This window comes from Thalia democratica, chromosome 2, assembly GCF_965202585.1.
Source record: "Thalia democratica chromosome 2, ktThaDemo2.hap1.1, whole genome shotgun sequence".
Classification (NCBI taxonomy): Eukaryota; Metazoa; Chordata; class Thaliacea; order Salpida; family Salpidae; genus Thalia; species Thalia democratica.
The window spans coordinates 56,611,116-56,623,785 of record NC_139166.1 but is presented as its reverse complement, the minus strand read 5'-3'; the positions used below and the strand labels follow the sequence as shown (position 1 = coordinate 56,623,785).

Below are 12,670 nucleotides of genomic sequence, written 5' to 3'. Positions count from 1 at the left end.
AGTCTTCAACCCGTGCAAAAGTGTTTTTGTGCAAAAGTGTTCTTTCGTGCATATTTGACACCAACCCAAAAAATATAATCTTTAATTTTAATGCTAAGTTAAAAAATCAATCATCTATTTACCACGTCAATGAAGTTTTTTATCAACATTTCAGTGCTAATTTTTAAACATGTGGTCATAGACAAAATATAAAAATCTATGTTATAATAAAAACTCTTATATCCGTTTAATTTATCATAATTAATTTAATTTTACTTTATATTTTTACACTTAATAACAGTTTGCTTTTAAAAGCTTTAAATTGCTATTGTACTTGTATTTTATTTTATATTTTAAATAATAATTAAAAGTAGAAAATAACACTACAATTATACTTTTAAAAACTTTTTTATTTTATTTATTTACACTTTACAACTTTCAAAACAACTAAATAAAAACATAATTTTTTAATCAAAATAAACGCAAATAACTTTAGTTGATACCTACTGTATTTACAAGCTTTAATCATTTTTTAAAATAATTTGTAAACTGGCTTGTATTAGCAAAATGCAAAAAATTAGCATGTAGTATCTATAACAGTGTTTTTTATTGTTTTGAAATAAACGCTTTAACTTTAATTTTTTAACTATAATAACAGCAAATTACTTCGTTTTTTATTTATTTAGTTGACAAATAATATGATTCTTATGAGTTTTAGTGTTTTAATCTTATATGTACAAAACAGTCTACAGCAGTTAAATATTTGCAAACTTTGAATTACGTAAATAAGATTGCTTGTCAACTTACCTAAAATTTATTAAGTTTACCTTTTAGCTGAAAATACTTATGGTTCAAGCCAGGGGCGTCGCGTGGGGTGTTGCACTGCCGCAACTGCACCACCTTGAAATTTTCTAAGAAAAAAAATAAGTATCTATAACGTTTTCGTTATTTTTTAGAACGAAATCTCTTTTAAAACTTCAATTTTGAAAACGACCATTTTGCCCACTTCACTGCCGCAAACTCTTAGCTGACTGCCGCAAATGAACTCAAAAAAGAAAAATTTCTTCAAGAATTACCGCAAAATCAATATCTTGCGGTAAGTAAGCTAAGTTGAAAATTCCCTAAAACAGGACTTGCTTAAGTATCATCTACAAGCTAATGTAAACATAAAATAAAAACAAAGCAAGCTACTGCAAAGGATTAAACTTGAGTTTATGTACCCACATGATTTTTTAAATTTAACAGATCACTTCTATTAAAAGATTTGTCATAAATTGCATTTTTTGAAAAAAAAGATAAAAACCCTAAATCACCAAAGTCTTAAAAATTTGATTTTTTATTTTAATCTGCATACATAAACTTAACTATAACTGATTATTGTTATCATAAAGTTAATAAAATAAATAATAAAATTCAAGTTCTGAAAAAAAGAATTAAGAAGTTTATTATAAACTTTTAGTTCACTCTTACAGAAAAATATTTTAGATTTATATTAAATAAAAAATAGTATTATTGAAATAATCACATATTTAAATAAAGTAAATAGCCTTAATTTAGAAACTTTGATTACTTAAAGTAGTTTAACATTTTAGGAAAATTTAGTCTACCTCTACTTTATATGACTTTTGGTTTAATTTTCTCATAAACAAAGCAAAAATTTTAGATAAAATTGTTGAAACATGGTTGCCTTGCCTCATAATCAGGATAACTTAGAAATGTTAAAAACTCAAGATGACCCAAGATAAATTAAAACAGACCAAATTAGAAAAATATTCAGGCTGACTAAAGCAGTTTTAGTTTTTACTCTGAAAATAACAAGGTTATTTAAAATTAAAAAATAAGTGTTTTACCCCTATGGCCACATGAAAACTAACTAACCAAACTTTTACTTCTATAATGGTTACATATTTATGAATTATCTTTAAAATTCTTGAAAAGTTCAACAGCCTCACAACTAAACTTAAAAAAGTTGAGCTCCTGAGAAAAATACTGTCATCAAAATGAAAAACAAATAAATTTTAAATAAAGAAAAGATACCCTTAAAAAACTATTGAATTTTAAACCTCCAACAAAAAACATTAAAATTAGAAAAAAAGTTAATAAAAATGTTAATGCTTGTAAAAAAAATGTGCAAATTAGTGAGGAGTAAGGGGGGAGGGTGTATAGGCACTTTTTTACATGTTGTTCTTGTTTTAACTTTTTCAGAAAGCTAATAGTTACTCTTTAATAAACTTGAAATTTCCAATTAAACTTTTAGTTACAACCAGTCAAAGCCAGAGAGTACAATGGTTTATTATACAAGGAGCAAATTAAAACAGCAAAAAATACAATTTTACTGAAAACCTATATTCTCCATCATTTTTAAAACAACTTTTAATTAAACTTTTTTATCCTAATTTTTTTAAAACTTTATACTTTTGTTGAAGAGAAAGTTAATTTTTAAGTATCAATATATATTTTTATATATACAAAAAAAAACTTTTGTTATAACTTTTTTTTTCTTGGTGTTTTTAATATCTAGTTTAGCAATTTTTTTTTTGTTTTATAAAAGAAACATCTAAAGATTTTGAGGCCAACTTATAAAAAAAAAGATATGATTTTAGTGAATTGATTTATTTGTTGTTTGAGTTTATATTATAAAAATAAGGATTCATTTGTACCTCTGACTGTGAGTTACCATATCTCAAAAATTTTAATAATTTTTATATTGATAAAAGATGGCTTGTAGTTAAATTAAAACTTTATAAAGTAATTTCAGTAAAATAATTCTAAAGTAGATGTTAAGGGCATAAAGGGGGGTAAAACATTTTTTTAAACACTGTTTTAGTTTGTGCCTCCCATTATGAACCTTTTGTTGCCTTTGACTTTGACCGGCTATATCTTAAAACATATACTGAATTTTTAAAATCTGTAAAAAGCATCTTGTAGCTTAGTAAAAACTACATAAAATAAGATTAAATTGTTTTATCCCCCCTATGCCCTTAAAAGCAAAGCTTATCTTCAGGTGTAGCAAAAATTCAGTTGTTTTCAAACTTGACAGTAAAAACATATTTTTAATAAAATAATTGATATTTTTTTAAATTCTGCACCACCTAAAAAAAATACCACGCGACGCCACTGGTTCAAGCTGATAATTACAAACGACAACAGTTTAAATCTTCTACGCCAAGGTAAATAAGATCAAGTTATACAAATGTTAAAATGTAATTTCAGAAAATAATAAAACCCTCCCCGTCGGGGAATCGAACCCCGGTCGCCCGCGTGACAGGCGGGAATACTCACCACTATACTAACGAGGATTACGTTTGTTCGCCGTATCGCGCGTATCTAATCTTAAATTTTACATACTTCACATATTAGACTGTGATTTTGCTCAGAATTTTTATGCAAACTTTCAGCTTTATCAATTTTTTGGCTCAATTTTTGTTATGCACTTGTTATTTTATGTATTACAAAATATACTAAATGTGTTCATTTAATACTTATGTATCTACTGTTGTATAATTACTTGTAAATATAAACTAACCTATGATCATTTTTCAACATAATACTTTACTTTAAAAAATAGTATGTTAGTAGAAACACTGCTGCAGTTTATAAAGAACTACAATAAATCAAGTTTAAATTACTACATAATAGGTTCTCAATTTTATGTACATTTGCTTTTTCAGTATTTCTTACAAGTTTTACAAAAATTTAACCAGTTTTTGACTAAACTTAAAATTAAGTATTTAAGTACTGAGTTTGTTGTTGTTAATTTAATAATTACACAAAAAAATTTAATCAATATTGGTTGTAAAAGTAGCTTTTAGCACAAACTCAATTCTAAATTAATAACGTTATAATAAAATGATTGCACTTAATTGACCGTTATATTTATATTGAAAAATATTTGTTAGAACTTAGGTACATATTAATAGTATTTCAGTTATTATTTTCTTGTAGTTATTTTACTCTTATGTAGAACTTATGTATAAAGACTAATTGAAAATAAGTTAATCAGCTATTTATACGTTAAAAGTATTAAAATATCGATAAGTTTGATTATTTTCCTTTTTACATAATACTAAAATTTTAATTTTACTCCAATAAAACATTTAAAGTCATTAATAAGTTGCTTGTTTATTAAGAACGTCATGTTTTTAAAATATGTTTTTATTTTATAAATTTTTAGTTAAGTTTAGTTTATAAGAATTATAGTGAAATTATAAAAACTGTATAATATTATAGCTTAGAGTGAAGTACTGCAGAGATTTATAATCAAAAAAAATTCAAGCAAAAAATAAATAAAGCAGCTAAAAATTGTTTACGTAATAGATAATTTATAAGGATTAATTTTAACAAAACATAAAAACAATTAATTTATTTTGATAAAAAAGCATGGCCAGTACGGAGGTCGAACCCGCGACATTCGCGTTATTAGCACGACGCTCTAACCAACTGAGCTAACCGGCCACACATGTAAAATATATTTGTACGTATATTAATCATTTTTGTTTATAGTGATGTTGTTTTTAGTGACTTCTAAGCATGTATAATTCAAATACTACACCAAATAAACTTTGGTTCATGTATTATATAACATTGATACATTCTATGTATAACATACGATTTTTGAGTTTCTTATTTTTTAAAGAATAGTAAAATGATACTTTAAATTCAATTATACTTATACCTTAGAACTTAAGGCTCTTTTGATGTAATTATAAAAGTTGAACGTTCGGTCAAAATAACTCAGGCTAACCAAATGTTTTTTAGTTAAAACAGAAAACAATTTTCTTTTCAAATCTTAAGCTTACTTGTTTAAATCTGTTTGTTAAAATTTGAGTTTGTTCAAATTAATGATTGTAATATTAACATTATGTTAACAGTTAACTTTTTCAGATGCCATATGGTTACTTATTCAAACGGGAGCCGATCATTTCTAACCCGCTATCATTTCTAACCCGATCATTTCTAACCCGATCACTTCTAACCCGATCATTTCTAACCCGATCACTTCTAACCCGATCACTTCTAACCCGATCACTTCTAACTCGATCACTTCAAACCCGATCACTTCTAACCCGATCATTTCTAACCCGATCACTTCTAACCCGATCACTTCTAACCCGATCACTTCTAACCCGATCACTTCAAAACCGATCATTTCGAACAAGATCATTTCTAACCCGATCACTTCTAACCCGATCACTTCTAACCTGATCACTTCAAAACCGATCATTTCGAACAAGATCATTTCTAACCCGATCACTTCTAACCCGATCACTTCTAACCTGATCATTTCTAACCCATTCTACTTGTTTACTTTATTTCTTAATTTTAATTTAGATTTTATTCAAAAACTAAATGGTCTTAATAAAATTATTAAATTTTTAGTTTCTTTAAAACATTATGATTTTAATGTGTTACGTCAAAAACATTGTTAGTATAAACTTTAACTTTAGTATTAACTTAACATGAGTTTAATTTATTTTTATCACCTTATTTTTTGATATTTCATCCTACACAAAGTTTCATTTTTATTTTATTTTTTCATATTCTTTTATTCTTTTAATCTACTTTAAAAGACGTTTTTTGTTAAAAATATACAATTCACTAAATCGTTTACTTTACAATATTTAGAACTATTCTTTGTAGGATTTTAAAGTAGGCAGTTATATCTATATTTAAGTTGGATCTTATAATAATCCCCGTTACTGTAATAATTTTAACATAAGCAAGTTTTTAAAAGTAAACCTTTACAATTTTAATATTCAGATACAAAAACCGTTATATTACAGTCTAAAAACTACAATGTAAGTCTGTTGTAAAAATTGTATTATTGCTGACTAATTTATTAAAGCTTTATAGTAGATTATTTTTAAGTTTCATTTTAATAACTTTCACAAGTTTATATACAACTTGCATAGGCCTATTAAGATAATGGAATTCAAACAAACACTAGTAGAAATTTAATACTTTTGTTATATTAAGTGAATAAGCCTGATTTTTATGTATAACCTAGATATTAAAACAGTTATGTCGTATAACAAACCGCAAAAGTATATTACGTCGATTGACTGTCTTGATTTCACATCATTAATAAATTCCTACTTAGTCCTAGAGCAAAAAAAGTCACTAACAAATAAACAGACATGTTTATTTGGATAACAAGTCCGAGGTTAATCAAATCTCGCCCAGGTAATCTTCTTTAAAACCTTCACTTGAATCTATATAATGTACAAAATGTTATAATTACGACTTAAATTGGTACTTTAGTAGACAATTTTTTTTTTAATTTACTTTAAAGTACTGAAAAACATTTTTAAATAGAGTAATAAATTAATTATAATTAAACTAAGTATAACTAGGAGCAGAAATTTATAAAAACTACATCAAGTTTTTTGTTTCCTTTAATCAACTACTTTTTCAGACGATTATTACACGCAACATATTAACTTTTTATTCATTACAGTAAATCCAGCTTGAAGTGTATTGACATTATTCTCGGTGTTTTTTTTGCACCTCTAAATTTCTAAAAACGAATTTGCACCTCAAATTTTCTAGAAACCTATACTAGAGTTTCACAACACAAACAAGTTTTATTATTTTACTTTAAGTTTTAAAAATATATAAATTAATCAAGTACCTTATACTTATATTATATATTTAATTATCGCTAAATAATCTTAAGTTCTTGTGTTTTCGGAAACCTGTGAAACCATAACTTTTTAAAGATATCAAGAAACTTTTTAAAGAAGGTTCTATTATTAATCGTGAAAAAACTGTTTTTACAACTTTAAATTTTGAAAACTTTTAAATTTTCACGATAAATGTAAATTTGTTTTTCTCTTTATTCATCATATTTTGAATAAAAAATATGCAAAATAATAAGTTTTCGACACTTAACTTTTATAGATAAGTTTATTATATAACATATCTTATTTAATCTTTAAATATAATTTATCATTGGGTAAAAGAAAGAAAATTAAGTTTAAGTTCTAGTAAATGAAGGGTTCTAAATATTGAAAAACGTCTAGCTCTTCTTTTGACTTTTTAAACAGCAGCACTTTCATTTTAAGAACTTAGAATTTAATAATGATAATTTTTAATGAAACCACCATACTAATTACGATTAATAAATTTTATTAACTGTATTATTTCGAGTTTTATATATACTGATATTAATATTCTTAAAAGGTTGTATTTTATATACACTCGCCTTAAATTTGAATGCAACTTGCCAATCTGGTTTTTACACTTAAAAAATGTATATTAACCATATAGAATCTCTTCAAAGAAAAATTATGGAGTAGTCTTTAACGGCTGCAAAACTCATTATATTTCTTACCTTGACGACTATCAAAACTTAATACTTGATCTTTAGAATACAGAAGACTTTAATTTGTCTAATGCTATTTAAAACTAATTAACGTTTTTAACTTTATATAAATGACTAATTACCACGAAAATAAACCATTGATTTACAAACCTAACGAATATAAACCATTATAAACCATTGATATAATATGTAGAATTTGGGTAAGTCTATAGTTCGATTTTATTAGCAGCGCCTTTCCTCTGTAAATGATATAAGGTTTTTTAATATTTTTGATAAATATTTATTAAACCTAGTATTGTTAATGTGCTTTAGACTTTAAATTTAGTGGTTAGTCAATGCATTTAATTTTTTTATTTTTTTACAATTGTCTGTACCTTAATTCCAATTATGTTTATTTTAATTGTATCGATTATGCTTTGGCAAAGCGACAAAAATAATTGAAAGAAAAACAACGAAATACCAAACGGTTGCAAAAATGTACAAAACCTAACTTTAAAAGTCAGGTTGTGTATATCCGGTTGACTTTTAAACAAGAATAAATTTTATTCATGAACTTTTGTAGTTTGTTTGAATTCTGACATTCTAGTATATTTCTAAAAGAATTTTATAAAAGTAACCATGAACCTTCTTTTAATGAAGAAGTGCGTAATTCAGACTATTTTGCTGATTGCTGCACTAAAATCATTGAAATAATTTACTAAATCGTCTCAATATGTGTTGCTGAAATTTTAAAAGGTTTTTTTTTTTGTTAAAAAGAAATCGAAAGTTAATTCTAAATTTAAAGATTGTGCAGCTGTGTTTGGTTTTATTAGAAATCACTGATCGATGAAATAATTAATGTTATACCTAGATTATTATTGAGTTAAAATCAAATTTGTTAAAAACCTTCTTCAAATCATAAATAGGTCAATTAGTATTATACTAAAGTGTTAAATTATTTTGCTGTTAATCTATAAATTATAGATAAAACTATAGTTGTGATTTTAAGGTATATAAATTTGCGTCTCTTTGTTAAGTGTCATTCAGTTTAAGTGGCCCAGATGTTGATGCCTGAGTCTAGCGTAGGATAACAAACTTCCAATAGCAATCAATATCAAAACTTAAATTTTAACAAAAGCTATCTGAACATTAAGTTTTATTTTAAACAAAACTAACTAAATTTCATCATAAAAACAACTTCCTTGAGATTAGTTTGTTATTAAAAAAACGCATATTTAAAAACAAGATTAAAAACCTATATTAATACAGATCGGGTTAATAATTGTCTGGTTAGATCGGGTTAGAAATTATCGGGTTAGAAAAGATCGGGTTAGAAATGATCGGGTTAGATATGATCGGGTTAGAAATAATCGGGTTAGAAATGATTGGGTTAAATCGGGTTAGGAATGATCGGGTTATAAGTGATCGGGTTAGAAATGATCGGGTTAGAAGTGATCGGGTTAGAAGTAATCGGGTTAGAAGTGATCGGGTTAGAAGTGATCGGGTTAGAAGTGATCGGGTTAGAAGTGATCGGGTTAGAAATGATCGGGTTAGAAATGATCGGGTTAGAAATGATCGGGTTAGAAATGATAGCGAGTTAGAAATGATAGTAAACCTATTCAAACATAGTAAAAGTATTAAAAACTAATTTTAATTAAAATCAAGAAACTTAAAAGTTACACTTATTCAATTATTACATATAAGTACTTAGCTTTACTTAAGTAAGCAACAACATATGCCGTATTTTTTTATTATCATTTCTAAATAATGTTTTAAAGTAGTAACTGTGTAGTTTAACAACAATAACAGTCTAATTCAAACTAGTAAATAAGTTACTTGTTTGAATTACTTTGTTTTTGTTGTCAGTTACAGAAACAGAAAGATTTAAATTTTTTTTTATAGTTATGGCAATAAACATTAGGAGAACTTGTTAAAACAATATTTGATTACAAACTTTATTACCTTTATTTTGCTTTCCAATAGTAACTCAAAGTACATACTTAAGAGTATGTATATTTAGAATGCTAGTTAGATTTTACTCTTATCTATATAATCCTTTAAATGATGTATGTTATGTGAAATGCAGTAGTTAATACAGTAAAACTTATTGTGTAAAAAACCAAAAATAGCACGGTGCATGAACTTTATCTTGTAGGAAGTTTTAAAATAGTAATAGCTTATCAAACTTCGTAATTACTAGTTTACATGAACATATGGTTTTGAAATTCAAAGAGTGAAAAATTCTAATAAGAACAAAACAAGCTAAATTATATTTAGATTTGATTACTAAAAGCTAGTCACCAAATGTTTAATTTGTTAGTTTTTTGAATAAAGCTCATAGTGAGTTTAAATTTACATTTGATATGATAAACTTTCTTTATAGATATATGAGCAAAATTTTGAAAACAAAAAATCATCTTAAGAGCAATTTAATATAATTAAAATTTAAATAAGTTTGCTAAAACTGTATACTAGAAAAGTTAGAGTAAATAACTATTGAATATAAATCAATTAATTCTTATTAAGGCTAAGCTTGAAATCAAAAATTTGAGCTTAGTATAATATCAGTAAGTCCTAATGTTCACTGTTTTCAGGTTTTAGTTACGTTGCTTTATCAAAAACACGTTAATTGATTACTTAGACAGAGCCATAATACAAAAATATAATTGCATACTAAGTATCTATACTTAAGTACAATGCTTATCACTTATCCGAACAGTTCCAGTCAAGAAGAAAGTTCAAAATAGTTTCTAGATTAAGCACAAACATTTTTGTTTGATACAAGTATTTAAGCTTTCATACTGTAAGAAAAATTTATGTGGACTTTAAAATTCTGCAACTTAGTTTGTTATTATGACGTAATACTACAACTAAAGCTTACATTAAAACTTTGTTTAAAACTAGAGATAAGTTTACATATTTTTCATTTTGATTATTGTTTTTTAAATAAATTTAACTTATTTGTCTTTTCTATAAAAATCATCTTTTTTAACCAAAAGTTAGGGGAGGTGGAATTACAAATGATGAATTTTATTGACCCTCAAAAAACGTGTATCGTTGCAGAGAGTTAGTAAGTCTGATGTTTTTTCACCTTAGAAAATATTAAAAAAAAATTAACCTTTAATTTTGCTCTTATTAATGATCATTTTATTATCCTTTACTCATAATTACTATTCGTTTATAACGCTTTTAGTACTTACCATGCATTGCATAATATAGTTATGTTATTTTGTGAGAATATTTTTTGTACTTATCTGGAAGAATGCTTATCTGGACATGTTTACTAAAAAACCTTGCCCAACATGTCAGGATTAGTGAATAAGCACTGTACTATGCGTGTTCAAACTTTATATATAGTTTGTTGGTTTAAAACTGAATGTTAATCGTTACCCACATATACTAAGATTATAAAATTTACAAACTGTAAAAGTTCATTTCCAACAAACGTCTCCGTAGCGTGATGGATAGCGCGCTGGACTTCTTATCCAGATGTTCCGGGTTTGAGTCCCGGCGGAGATACTTTTGTTTTTGATATATGCATGTGGATCAAATGTATTATAAACTATTTACCTTTTTCTAAATTTTACTTCTTAAATAGTGTTTTGCTCAAAGAGCTCAAACAATTATTCTAAAAATTTTTTTTAAATTCATTGAAAATGGATGTTACATAAGATATTGATAAAATAGGGATATGGAAACTAAAATAAAACAGTTTTTACTATAAAAACCAAAGTATTATTTTTGAGTTAATTGACTAATTTAGCAATGAGTAGTGAAATCGTAAATTTTGGGAAAAGCTAGGAATATAAGATAAGACATTTGATTGTTTTTGTAAACATCAAAACGTATAATAATGTAGTGTAGTAGATCGTGAGAAGGTAGAGTCTTATTTTAAACTTACTCACCTAAGATTAAGCTGATAAGAAACTTTTTAGGTTGTACAATTTTTAGGTTCGTTACTTTAAAACTTTGTTATAGTTTTACTATACAGTTAAACTGTTTATATAATATAATTCTATTTGATTGATATTATAGTTGTAATTAAGCATCTCATTGATTACCTAAGCAAAACACTGTTATATATGAAAAAGTTAATAAACTAATAAGTTTGAACACTACATGATTTTTAACCTCACAGAAACTGTATAACTGGTTTGAAAGTTGGTAATTTTTAGTAGCTGAAAACTTTATTCTAAGACAATAAAATAACAAAATCTATTTTTTAGTTTTACCCACTAATTTTTTTTTTATGAGTATATATTACAAGCTAGACGTAAAAATAGTAAAAAAAAGTTATCTATATACCATATATACTAGTTGATTATTAGTGTTTTTATTTTATTTTATAAGTTACGGTCTAACTTAAAAAAAAAACTCTAAGGTCATGTAGCGAAAAAACATAGGAGGTTTAGAACAACAGTAGAAAGTTTAACAGTTTATATTAATGTTCTCAAGAAGCTTAAAAGCTATTAATAATAAAATAAAAACATCTATGTATATTTTATATTTAATAAATACAATAGTTCAATTATTTAATTTAACTTTAGATCCACTTTATTTTTAATTTTAGCTTAGTTGTTGAAATATGTTGAAAGTTTTAGCTACTTTTTTTCGTTCTTTTCTTAATTTTAATTTTTTTCATAAGGTTCAAAAGTAATAGGTGTTTATAAATTAGTTAATTCTTATGATAGTATTTATCTATTTTAGAAAACAACAAATATAAGTCTAATCTAATTTATAAAACCTCAACTACAAAAACAAAATTAAATGTATAAGTAAGTTTATAATTGTGACTTAAGTCTACCAACCGTAACATAAAAATTATAATATAATTTAAAAACGATTAAACACTTTTACAATATCTTTAAAACTTCAAACATTGCTTTTAGTTAAATACATAACAAGTTTATAGCAACCTCTATAGTTTTTTGTGACAGTTAAATATTAAATTTACAGTTTAATACTAAAATTACGTAGTTCTCTACTTTAAAGTAGAGAAATACGTATAAAATTGTCACAAAAGCTTTAGAGAGTGCTATACACTTGTTATGATTCTACTTTTACAACATAAGCAGAAATTTTTGGAAGGGACAAATAAATAAACAAAACGAGCTCGTCCGGAATTTAAACCCGGGACCTCTCGCACCTAAAGCGAGAATCATACCCCTATTATGAATGATGAAAATAGTATACTAAACAGATAAATAAATACTATTTTAAGTATAAAATAGTTACTAGTTAATATAAATAATAAATGTTTTTCAAACTTTAAGTAAAGCTTTCAAGCTGTAACATTTTAAACACGTGAAAGTTAAGTATGTAAGTCGTTAATACACAATTATGTAAACTTTTTCGCTAAAATCACCTGTAGGTAAAAGAAGTCAAAGT

General features: G+C 25.5%; 2 non-coding genes across 2 annotated transcripts; one reads left to right on the top strand and one right to left on the bottom strand.

Annotated features, from left to right (window-relative positions):
- Positions 1-3,206: 3,206 nt before the first annotated feature.
- Positions 3,207-3,278, bottom strand: Trnad-guc (transfer RNA aspartic acid (anticodon GUC)). The gene has a single exon. It is a non-coding gene; the product is annotated as a tRNA-Asp (tRNA).
- Positions 3,279-10,728: 7,450 nt separating this feature from the next.
- Positions 10,729-10,801, top strand: Trnar-ucu (transfer RNA arginine (anticodon UCU)). The gene has a single exon. It is a non-coding gene; the product is annotated as a tRNA-Arg (tRNA).
- Positions 10,802-12,670: the final 1,869 nt, after the last annotated feature.